Below are 13,155 nucleotides of genomic sequence, written 5' to 3'. Positions count from 1 at the left end.
CACTACTATCTAATTTGAGAACATTTTCATCATCCCAAAAAGAAACTGTGTACCTGTTAGCACCCTCCATTCCCCCTTCCCTCTCAGCCACTGGCAACCATTAATCCACTTTGTTTCCATTGATTTGCCTATTCTGGTCACTTCATCTAAATAAATCATATACTATGTGGTCTTTTGTGTCTGGCTTCTTTTACTTAACCATAATATTTTCCAGGTTCAACAGCGCTGTAGCCTGTATTGGTACCATGCATTACTTTTTAAGACCTCAAAGTAAACACGTGAGCTAGACACGATAATTGGCTCTACATAAAAATCCTAAGATTGAGAGATGAAGTAACTTGCCCTCTTTGAGTCTCTCTGAACTCAAATTAGTTCACTGCACTTCCACGGAGATGTAGAAAGTATAAACACTATATAAATTACATACAAACTTATTATATAGAATAAACAAGAGTTGACCCTTGCGCTGCACGGGTCTACTTATACTCGAATTTTTTTTACAGTAGTAGACACTACAGTACTAAGTGATCCAAGGTTCGCTGAATCCACGGATGTGGGACTTTGGATACGGAGGACCGACTATAAGTTACACGCAAATTTTTGACTCTATGGAACCCCCCTCTTGTTCAAGGGTCAACCGCACATATTTTTTTAAAAACTGCCACCTACGTCGGTTACCATGAGTAAAAGTCATAATCTCTCTAAATTCTGTCTGTTTAATACAATGATCTCTGTGATGCTTTCAAACTCTAAATTCAAGTTGTTCTCAAAAACATTAAGGGTTTAGTTACTTTCTCTTCAACTCTTTATCTGATTCATACTCTTTCAAAATAATTCCTACAATTACACTTACTATAATAGACATCTCTCTATATTGTAGAGAATACTGCTTCATGTAATAAAGCATACAGTAAAAGGAACAGGGCAACAATATTAATATTTCATATTATAAAAATAAACTCAGCATTTACTTACATATCTGTTAATCCAATCTGTTTTTACTGCAACAAGTCAGAAAATAAGGAACATCAGTTTTGGGGACTATAGAATTTTTTTTAAAAAGGTCACTCTGGAAAAATCCTGATAGGCACACATGTTGACTTTTATGGGATGAATTATAGGTGGGTTCTTGGCAAACCAGTATGGAATGTTTGTACAACTGAACACTTCTACTCACTGTAAATTTGTCAGGAGCAGTCAGTAGAGAAACTTTTTAGCCTTTTTTGTTTTTTTGATTTATTCAAAATTATCTGTCAGCATATTTGCTGGTGTGTCTGCCACAGTAATAATGTAGATGTAAATGGCAGTTGCAGTATGAAAACCCTAAATGAACACTGTCTGTATATGGAAGATACATGCTGAGTTGCTCAGAAAAAACAAATGGCAAATACAAGTTATAAAAGATTGAAGAAAGGGATTAAAGCAGTGTTGAATATATTTAATCTAATCAAATAACCAATAACCAAAGGTGATAGGCTTTTTTGCTTTAACATAGTGGTGGAGAAAGGATTTTGAATCATAAAATTGCTCAGGTAAACAGCGCACTTTCTGGGTCCTATAAGACCAGCAGTCGCTATTCTAGAATAGCGCTACAAAACAGAGCTTTTAGGAAGTGTTCTGCATCTGCACTGTCCAACTGGGGAGCCACAAACACACGTGGCTACTGAGCATTTTTAAGTGGGGGTGGTGTGACTGACGAACAGACTTTTGAATTTTTAACAATTTAAATAGCCACACGTGACTAAGCAGTTCCTTACTGAACAGTGCAGATGTTGAATGAGAGGCAACATGCCGTACAAGAGCCACACCACTCATGTTCTGGAAACTTTAAAAAGTGAGAGAGACGGGGGTTATTCATACTGAAGGAGGAGAATGACAATGAGGGAAAATAAACTTCCAAAGAAATCTAAATTTGACTTCCAAGATTTTAGAGAGCCTCCTTCAAATCCATGCACGAGGGCTCTGAATATAAAAAGAAAGGAAGAAGGAGGGAAGCAGAACCCACAAAGCCAGAAGGAAAGATTCTCTATGGTTACACAGGAACTGCCACTTCGTCATAATAGCTAACATTTATTAAGCAATCAGTCCGTTTTAGATATTGTACTGAGCACCATACATGTATGTTCACTTAATCCTCAAAGCAAGTCTTCCAGATAGATAGATTTATTTTCTTCATTTTATGGATAAGGATACTGGGACTTAGGGAGTTAAGTTGCTGAAATAAAAATGCATCTTCTAACTGAAATCTAGCAACAAGTGCCCTTCCTCTATGATTCAGCTGCATCCTGTATATACTTCTGTTACTGCAATTCACACATCATACTGAAATGTAGTTTACTGGCTGTTTCCCACTTAAAAGGTAAACTCCTTGAAGGCAGGGACTGTGTTCTGTCAACTCCTTACCATCATTCTCAGCCACCTGCTCCCACCAACTTTTATGTATCAAAGCACTTGAAATATATATACTCTTCAATAAGTATTTGCTGAATTCACTATGAATTTCTCTATTCCAATGATAAAGCCATGTGGTAACATGCTTTTTCCAACTCTTACACCTCAAGCATTTTTATTTGAGTTTTAGAATCAAATTTAAATCTTAGCATTAAAAATAAAGGTTTGTAAATAGTTTCAAAGAATCTGGCAAGGAACTTGGAAGTTTAAATGTCTGATCAAAACATGTAACTTTGAGCTGTCTTGTTTTTTCAGACTCAATCAAAAAATCAGATTTCCCATGCTTCTGGAAATTATGTTATAAAAATTTTAGTACTACAACTGAAATCCTACCTTACACAAAAGTTGTGTCATATAATACCATTCACCCTTACATGTTCATCTTAAAGCAGAGCTGAGTCATACTGCTTAAAGTAACTTTAAATAATAAAGCCCTGAGAGTTCCCAATCTTTTCATCTCATTTACCAATGACTTGTTTTTAGCCTTTCATACTTTATTAAATTATATTCACTCTTTATGGGCACACTGCTAGTATCTACGGGGTAAAGTGAGGCCAAGATAACCTTTGGGACCTCCCCCTCCCCAATCAGAAGGCCAAAAGAAATCTAGGAATTCCTGCCCTCAATCCAAATCCATAGCCCCACCCCCATCCCAAGAATTAATGAAATTCAACTTATAGACAAAACAGGAATAGTCACATGAGAAATGTACTCAAGGCTCTTGTTTAGAAACATTATCAGAGATGGTATCAAATAAAACTCTTTAAATACACCAAGCCCTTCTAGTTAAAAAATGATCTCTTTCTTTTCAGAAACGAGTATCACACAGAGCCTCTGCTGTTGTCTTATGAGAAATATAATTTTAAAGAATATGCAACACATCATCAAATTTACCCTTGCCTTAAATTTCCATTTTACTTTTTTTTCTTACCATTAAACCTATTTATAAAAGTAGCTATCCTAGTCCTTAAAAACATCAAAAATGTGTGTGTGTGTATATATATGTGTGTGTATATATATGTGTGTGTATATATATATACACGTGTGTGTATGTGTGTGTGTATATATATGTGTGTGTATATATATATGTGTGTGTGGCTATATGGATATACGTGTGTATAAACATATACATATATATTCCATTTGAACATACAAAAACCCACATTTGTTGGGGAAGAAATGAAGTAGAATCCTATTTCTCAAGTTTTATCATTCCTACAAATCACCCGAGCATCTTTTTAAAATGCAGATACTGACTCAGCAGGTCTGGGATGGAGCCTGGGATTCTGAGTTTCTATCAAGCTGCCAGGTGTGATGCTGAAATTGCTGGTCTAAGGCTTTGTGTGGCTAAGAACTAATTTCTCCAAACCTGTGACTTTTTTTTGACTCTTCTAATTTCTTTTTAATGTTCACTTATTCTTTCCACAAGTTTTTACTGAAGGTATATTATGAGGCAGGCATTTCCCTAGGAGCATAAATAAGGTCTGATCTCAGCCCTCAAGGACGAGAATGGCCACTTTCCTAGGGGGAGCAGAAAAGGCTAAAGGTGTGGCTCTCGCACTGAGTCCTGGAGATAAAGAGGAGTCCACAGAGTGAAGCAGAGGAGGATCCCATCTCAGGCAGAAGAAACAGCAAGACAGGCAGTAAAGCACTGGAGGAACTGCAGATTACATCAGAACGCCGGACACATGGTGTTTGTGGTAGAGAACAGATAGGTAACTGGGGAAAGGTAAACAGAGTTATTAGATCATGGAGTCCAACATGCCACTGGTGACTTTAGGAAAAGCAACTTTAGTGGACTGGGGAGGTCACAGCAGACGACAGTGCACTGAGAATAAAAGGAAGAAGAAATTGAGACAAATGAAAACTCTTTCCAAAGATGTTGCTCTAAAGCAAATAAAGAGACCAGTAACTGGAAAAGGACAAAAAGTCAAGGGCAAGTTTTCATTTTTTTAATAAATGTGAGACACCTGAGCATATTAAACAGGAAAACTTGGGGTCAATGAAGAGAGAAGGTTTAAAAACACAGGAAAGAGATGATACTTGACGAAGTGGTGTCCTAAGTAAAAGAGGATGAAGAGAATACCAAGAAATTCGCTTTGGACCTAAGGAGTGACACTTCGTCCTAAGACTAGAGAGTAAGGTTTCTAGTCCCAGCACCTCTGAATTTGGAGGGAGAATTCTTTGTCGCCAGAGGGGGTCGGGGTGCCGCCCTATGCACTGTGGGACTTTCAGCAGCACCCGTGCCCCTCATACTCACTGAATACCAGTAGTAATACCAACCGCAGCCCTGCTGTGACAACCAAAAATGTCTCCAGACATCGCCAAATGTCCCCTGGGGGAAGGAGGGAGCAAAACCTTCCTGATTCAGAACTACCGGCCTAGAGGCACAGACTAGATCATTTTGACAAAGCTTAGAGGGAGACTGAAACAAAGTGGTTCCCATCTACCAGTTGTACCCTGAGAAAGGAGGAGGGTCCTTTGCTCAAAGTGGGGGAAAAGTATGTATTGCTGTGGGTGAGAAAAAATTTGCAATGATTTTGTGGGGAATGGGAGAGGCACATAAGCAGGGAAACAAAATCACCTGGGTATCAGAAATATTTTCTATTCTCCTAGGCCTAAAAAGCAAGTACATTCGCTTTATGGGCTCTCCAGAAAACAGTACACAAAAGGACATGAGCTTGAATAATGCACTGAAAGATTTTTCTCAAAATAGTCTTAAAAATTTAAGGAAGTGAATCATTCTGAAAAGTGTTTTGACTCTTAGAAGAACCATCTTCTTGTTTACCAGAATAGAGATTTAGGGGTAAAAAGTGAATTGATCTTTTTTTCAGAATATACAATCTTATCAAAATTTTGTAAAGTCTTCATTAGGAAGTCTTCTGTTTTATTTTCGCACTCCTATCCATTACAACCAATACTTTTTTATTTTAAGACACAAAAATAAAACAATCTAATATTTTAAATGATGCATCACCTTTGAAAAACTGTCATGTTAACTCCCATATGCTGGGTATACTCCACATTAATATTTGTGCTCAGTGTAGAGAAAAATTTAATATTTATATCTAGGTCCCCAAATCTTAATTACTGCATACTTACAAAGTGACTGGTCAGAAGATGTTGTAACTAGCTACCTCACTTAAACTTATCTTCTAAAAACAGTCTTTATGACTTGAAAATCTGGTTTATGTTTTAACAACCTAATTTTCTGAAAATGTTGAAAGTATACTTTTCACAGTACACATTAGGCAGTTGCCCTTACACAAGTGAAAACAGGCCAGATGTATGATAATACCTCCAGTGTTTGTCAACATCATTTCCAAGGAAAGTAATCTGCAAAGAAATTTATCTCACTTAAAAATCTCCCCAAAATATGTATTTAAAAGATATGGAACTTTGTCCCAGAAATTTTTCTCTTTTCCTTTTCCTGGATCCATAAACTTATTGTAGCACTTCCATGCGCAGCTAAGAGAACCGCAAATCTCCCTCAAGAGAGTTCAGGTCAACACAAATATCTAGCACATTAAAATATGCTCAAACAATAATTCCAGATATAATAGGCAAAGATTCTCATCTGCTAAAATAAACCTCAGCATAAGCATATGTTCAGAAGTATGACTTTTTTCAGCTAGAGAGAAGCCACAGTGGTGGTTATAATCTCACTATGGTTATTAGTCTCACTGCCTAAACAGAACTCCTCTGGGCTCCACAACCATCTGAAGTTGGTCTCAATACTGAATGATAAGCACTTTGGATATGTTACCACTTCTCTTTCAAAGAAAGAAAATTCAAGTTGGGTTCGTTTTCTGATCTGCTACATGTACTGATCAAAGGACAAAAAATTAAGCTGAAATTCCATATTCTAAAGACCAATGTGAACATCATCTTTCAACTGCATTTCTAATTTGCAACATGATCTGCACACTTGAGGCCTCTATAAGATGAGCTCTGATAACGGGCATTATATCATCAGGAAAAGCCCATGCACTTCACCCAAAACTGACTACAAAATGGTGCGTAGGCAATTTTTCTCTCTTACCAAGTGAGAAAGAATTTACTGAAGGCAAACATATTCGTACAGCAATCAGGGTTATTTCTAAAGCTGTTAGGTTATGTCTTTATTCCTCCCAAAGGAAATGAAAAGTGCACATGATTTGGAAACATGTTAAAAGGTATAAGAAAGAAAGAAAAAAAAAGGTATAAGAATTGAGAAAGGGAATGTTAAGTGTAGTTAAAGAACAACCTAGGTATAAATAATTCAATTATGCTTAAAAAAATTTAAGGATTTCAATACCTGGCCCACATTTTAAGCTACTGATTAAAAAAAAAAACTCTTGTTGTCTATTTACTGTTGCAAGTTACTACTAAAATCAAATTCCTTCAAAACCAACATTAAGCAAATAAAATTTCACTAGACACTTCAATCAACAAAGTACTGAGTTCAGTCAAGTTCCAAAGTGGACAAACTTCTGAGACTTATTTTTCTTAATATAAATTGGATCCAATCTCTGAGGGTGCTCAATACTAAAAAGTCAAAAAGGCCATAAGCACTGATTTCCATGACTCATAATCTTAAAATATTTTATTCTAACATATTTGGATTACATAAACATGAAACCTTGACATAAAGGTTAACTTTCTCATTTCAAAAAGAAATCTGGGTATATTTAGGTGCTGAACAATGCTCGTCCTTTTCTTAAACAACCTGTGTTGGCCTCTCACTGGCTTTATTTTCTGTGGGAAATAAGGCAAGTATGCTAGTCCTAATTTTATTCTCTTTTTCTGAGTTCTTTTCAATTTTCCTCCCCCAATGTAATTAAAAAAACCTGTCCCCTTAATATTTAAAAAAAAGGTTTTAATATCAGAAACAAGAATTAACTGGGTTCAAAGGTCATGCCTTAGCATGTTTCTAATAATTACTTATAACAATTTTATTGACAAGGTTAAAGTAAACCTAAAACAAATGGCAAAGGATGTAATTATTCCATTTAACATCTTCATTAAGGATTCTTTTCCCTAAAAAGTTGAAAATAAGGCCAAAACACAATTGGGGCATTGTGACATCTATAAAATTAAGAGTCAGTAAATAATCTTAACTATATTACTATTTTTGTTTTACAACACTTAAAAGAATTCAGGAACAGAACACTTAATTAAATTATGCAAGATGTGACTGCATCTCAAGTGAGGTACAGACAAAACAATATTAACTGTGAATGCTGTTAATCAATGGAAAGTAACATCATGTAATGTCACCTTAAGAACTAAAAAACTATACACTGCAAACTGAGAAGATGCTGGGATAACTGTTTAAGAAAGGCATACAATTTTAAATGGTAAAATGCTTCAGGGCCAGAATGAAGAGGTTTCAGTTCTAATGCTAATAACTGTGACTAGCACTGGCCACCTAGAGAAATGTGGAAAATTCGTGGCTTAGCGAGAGTCCCTGGATAGATTAATGGTACCTGACATAGCTGGACCTGTAAAGTATATACATCTTTTGAGGGAAGAAGGAAAATGCTGGTACACCTTCCATATTTTTGAACCTTGCTCTAGGTAAATATTAGAGTGCTAGCACAAGGCAACAAATTCCGTTACTGATGGGTATCACAAAGCTAACTTCCCCCAGACTCAGGGTTCTTTCTACTGTGCAAGTTATAGGAGAAACAGCACCCTAAAATATGTGAGTCACTCTCCTGAGGCTTCAAAGATTTTTAATTAAAGATGAAAGCTATAAGCTCAGAAGAATATCAGAAAGCCAGAAGCAAGAACGGTACTAGGGCCTCAGCACTCCTGTTAACAGAAGTGAAATTCCAGATCATAAAATGCTTAGAGAGCAGAAGGGTGTAGGAACAATCATGTTGGCGCAAAGGCATTGAGAACGTTATTAATTCTCATTTACTACGATAGGTTGTAATACTAAAGAGGGCCCAAGGGTGTACATCAGACTCTCTGTGCAGGACCACCCATGAAGTGTTCTTTCCTGGGTTAAATTCCAAAACCACATAAATGTCTGGGTTTTTTGCTTGTTTATCATCATCCCAAGAGGTCTACTGCTTGGGTTTCAAATATGTACTCTAAATACATGATGAGACAAACGTACTGTTTTTATTTTTATCAATCCATTCTAGGCAGAATGGCTCAATGAAATCATGTACTTCACTTTGTCTTTGTTTTTCTTGCGGTACGCGGGCCTCTCACTGTTGTGGCCTCTCCCATTGCGGAGCACAGGCTCTGGACGCGCAGGCTCAGCGGCCATGGCTCACGGGCCTAGACGCTCCGCGGCATGTGGGATCTTCCCGGACCAGGGCACGAACCTGTGTCCCCTGCATCGGCAGGAGGACTCTCAACCACTGCACCACCAGGGAAGCCCTGTACTTCACTATGAATTAATCAGTTTGATAAAAAGTTTAGAATGGTGGTTCATAAATTAGAACATCCAAGAGGACGCCCATAAAAGAGCCTTCAAAACATTTACGAAAAAGTAAAAGAAGAAAGTTTTCTTTTTGGTAGAATACTGAATATGAAACAAGTCAAAAGGCCAAAAAGGGGCACATGCCTGCCCGCTGCTGTATCCCTCTCACTCATCTCACATCTCTGTCTTCTCTCTGAAGTCTTTCTTATTCAGTCTCAATTAACTTCTGGTGTCTTTGAAACCAGCTGGTGCAAAGAAAGAAGCTGAAGAAAATCCACCAAGTGAACCATACGACTGATGCTATTGAGCGCACTGGACAGTAATTTTAGAGAGTACTATTAGGCTACAATAAATCAGAAGATGAATCATAACTCAAAAATCATTTAAAGCTACTTTTTTTGTTAGCCAGCTATCAGAAATATTACTGCTTTAAAAATTAAAGGCTCTTGCTCGCTCTCATTCTCTGAGAATACATTTAGTACCGAGTACAAATTAATTTCCAGTTGTTGGGGCATTTAAACGAGTCATTTTTCTAATAAAGACTGAGTTGGCCCTGATGAGACTATATCAGCCTTTAAAGATCTAATTAATTCCTAGGAACTACAAGTTTGCTAAGCATGTGTGAGACTCAAAGCAGAGAAAGATATTGCTTTTAAGCTGTCTGATTCCTGAGAGAATGTTCAAGTACAATCATAAAAAGATCAAAAGAAAATCTACAAAGCTTGCTAAAGGTTGAGAAGGTGATATATACACATATGCATGTACATATATACATGTATGTGTATAAATTGTATTATAAATTGTATTAGATTATCAGAAACCGTTTTGAAATGTTAAATTAAAAATGTAAAGTCAAGAAACAAAAGCAAAGACTACTCACTAACAGAAAAAATATATACCATTAAAAATCAACCTGGCTCAACCACTTCCAGGCAGAAGAGATGCTTTAAGATGCCAAAGTAGATATCTGACAACAAAACACAACAAATGGCATTAAGTAGTCAAGAGCGACTTTCTTTTTCCACCAGACCATCAACCACTGGAGTTAACGACAATGGACAGAGAGCTGTCTAAACTGCTAAGAACAAAGGGAAAAAGTAGCAAAGTATTCCTCTGGAGAAACTGAGAAAATCACACCTTGAAAGGACTCAATGACAAATCACAAAATGTCAGCCTTACTCAACTCTCTGGACTTAGACGTCATCCTGATTTCAAGACCTGGTTATACTATTCCTATGTGCTCTGAAAATCATTTCCATCTGATGTTTAGTGCTTTAGAAAAGAATCAAGGCCATACCCTCATCTACAACCCTTGGATAGTTAGAATAATCACACAGCTGGAGGCTCGTAAGATCCAAAGGCTAGTCAGTGCCTTTATTCTCATAGTTTCTCAGGTGAATCCTCCATTCGAATTTTTCCTTCATCCATAAACATTCCCACATTCCCTACTTTTACTAACAGTTAAATGAAAATGCTGCTGGTGTAAGGGAAATCCTTTTTTGGCCCTTTGAAAATGGATACTAATTTAAGAAGTCACTCTTTGTCTGCCATTAATTAAAATGTACACTACTGAGTTTATCTGCTCAGAGTATAGAAGTCATGTTAGGAAGAAAACTTTCAACACAGAGCTCAAATTAAAACAAAGGCTTTGAACTGTGGATCTGGAGACAGGTACAGTTTGTACTTACACCTCCCTATTTGAAGTACTCCATCTACAGCATGTGGCAAAGAAAAAGTACAGCTGTAACACAGTTGAAGGGACTGCCAAATCCCAAACTTAGCTCTCTACATCAAGGTAACAATTAAATTTTACATTATCCCCTGAAGAGTCTAGCTATTATTTTTTTTAAAGCTCTGATGAGAAATTAAATTACTGCTTTACATTTGGAAGCACAGGTGACTACAGTTATTGTGGCATTTCATGGTTTCCAATGGAACCAAGATCCCTACTGTGTCTTCCTAAACTGGTTGCTATGAATGACTAGATAGTCCAGAATGGACAGTAACTTCACTTCTCTCTCCCAAGTAGATAATGTCTTTTGAGACCTCAAATTTTATTTGACAGACTTAATTTGGGATAAAATAACTCTAAATATGCTTTTCAAATTCTCAGTGTCATATAGGGAGGTCTAATAAAAATTTTTTAAAGCATTTTTCTAAATGATTTGAGTAAGACAATTTTTCCCATACAATGGATTGAGTCGGACACAATTTTTAAAAAGTAATTTGTTTATTTCAGTGATTAACAACTTTTCTTTTCTCCCCCACATGGCTGCATGGCGCAGCTTGTGGGATCCTAGCTCCCCGACCAGGGATCGAGCCCTCACCCTCAACAGTGAAAGCGTGGAGTCCTAACTACTGGACCGCCAGGGAAGTCCCAACAACTTTCTTTTTAGTATGAGTGTACTTATGAGAAAAGTATAAATCTTTTTTTTTCATTTTAATCGAATCATCCTTTTTCAAGTCCCATGGAAAAATCTCTACTCTTAAAACTTGAGTTCCTACTTTGCTGAATAAGAAAATGAGGAATACTGTGTTTTCACCATTAAATTGTTACTATCTGGACATAATTTGGACAATTAACAAAAGGAAGGAAGCCGTCTAATTGTTCTTCCTGAAATTAGATCACAGCCATCTCTTTATTACCAGCAAGCCAGGTACGCCAGCAGGCTTGCCACTAGCCTAACAAATCAAACTCCCGTTTAAAGACTGGTACTGAGGACCAGAAACACAAATACAGCTCGAATAACGAAGTAAGCTGTAGAGGTAGAAAAAAACACTTCAGAGCTTTAAAGTTCCAAGAACATATAACTCCATCCCATCCCCTCTCCCTACTCCCTGATGTGAGGTTGTTAATACTCAAATCTGCATAAATTATCCCTTAATTATTTACAATTAATATACAACAGTGATTTGCATGCCCCCAAAGTCTCTATTAGCCACTTTGGACAATTATAACAATAGTGAACACCCAGGTATACTACATGTCAGGCAGTGTTCTAAGTGCTTTGGTGCTCTTCAAATGAAAATCAGGAGAATTCTCCAAATTTCTACAAAAGTTATAGGGGACCTTGTTAAAACACCTATTTAGTAAAGACCTATATTTTTATACAACTTGGATTCAGTCAGCTACAAAGCCAATTTTCACTCAAAGATTTTGCTGGATAATGGTATGAAAAAATAGATATATTAAGGTTATGCTACTAGATAAATAAAAATAGTGAACAAATTGTTAATTTATTTGGTAAATGAAAAACCTATTTCTAACAAACCACTAAAACAGCAAAATGATAGTTATATCACTTGCTTAACAGGAAATTTTAATGAGCAGACAAAACAAATGCTAGTATACTATAAAAAAGAAACAATAGAAATGAAATGGAAAGACACATTGCATATGTTCAGTGTAGCTGTATTTAATGAAGTCCAAAAAACCTTCACTTTTAAAAGTCAGCATGAATTTTTTTAAGTGCAAGAATAATTTTCAGTAAATAGATTCTTTGCTACATAATGCCAATACTTTTGGATTTTCTTTGCCGATTTGTTAGTTGAACTATTACTAAAAAACATAAAAGTATGGGCATTACAAATTCATGTTAAAAGCTAGGCAGTGGCTATCGTATTTAACAATTTGCAATACTTGTATGAAGGTTGTAAATTTGTTTATAACACCCAAAGTAATTTACAAATGGAATTCTATAAAGATGGGTTTCATCACTCTAAAATGTGACTATCTTTCCCCCCTGTGTGTTTTAAACTGTTCCAAGTGTATTTACGTAGATCTTAAATAGTTACAGAATCCAGTCATAGGTTGTTATGAAATGTGTCCTCCAAAAACATATGTTTAAGTCCCAACTTCCAGTACCACAGAATGTGACCTTATTTGGAAACAGGATCATTATAAATATAATTAGTCAAGATGAGGTCATGCTGGAGTAGGGTGTGCCCCTAATCCAATAAAACTGGTGTGCTTTTAAGAAGAAAATTTAGATACAGACAAGCATAGAAGGAAGATGATGTGAAGACACATGATGGAAAACAGCCATGTGATGACACAGGCAGAGACTGAAGTGACATATCTACAAGCCAAGAACAAGGATTGCTGAGAACTTCCAGAAGTTGGGAAGAGGCAAGGAAGGATTCTCCTCTAGAGCCTTCAGAGAGAGAATGGCCCTGCCAACACCTTGATTTCAGACTTCTAGCCTCTAGAACTATGAGAAATTAAGTTTCTGTTGTTCTAAGCCACCCACTTTTTGGTATGTTGTTACAGCAGCTCTATGAAATTA

General features: G+C 36.5%; 1 protein-coding gene across 4 annotated transcripts in view; it reads right to left on the bottom strand.

The window, feature by feature from the left end:
- Window positions 1-13,155, bottom strand: part of SCAF8 (SR-related CTD associated factor 8) — a 193,645-nt gene that overhangs the window by 95,905 nt on the left and 84,585 nt on the right. The window lies entirely within an intron of this gene.

Source organism: Globicephala melas, chromosome 14 (genome assembly GCF_963455315.2).
Source record: "Globicephala melas chromosome 14, mGloMel1.2, whole genome shotgun sequence".
In the NCBI taxonomy this organism is placed as follows: Eukaryota; Metazoa; Chordata; class Mammalia; order Artiodactyla; family Delphinidae; genus Globicephala; species Globicephala melas.
Note: the sequence above shows the minus strand (reverse complement) of the source record. Positions and strands in the feature narration are given on the sequence as shown.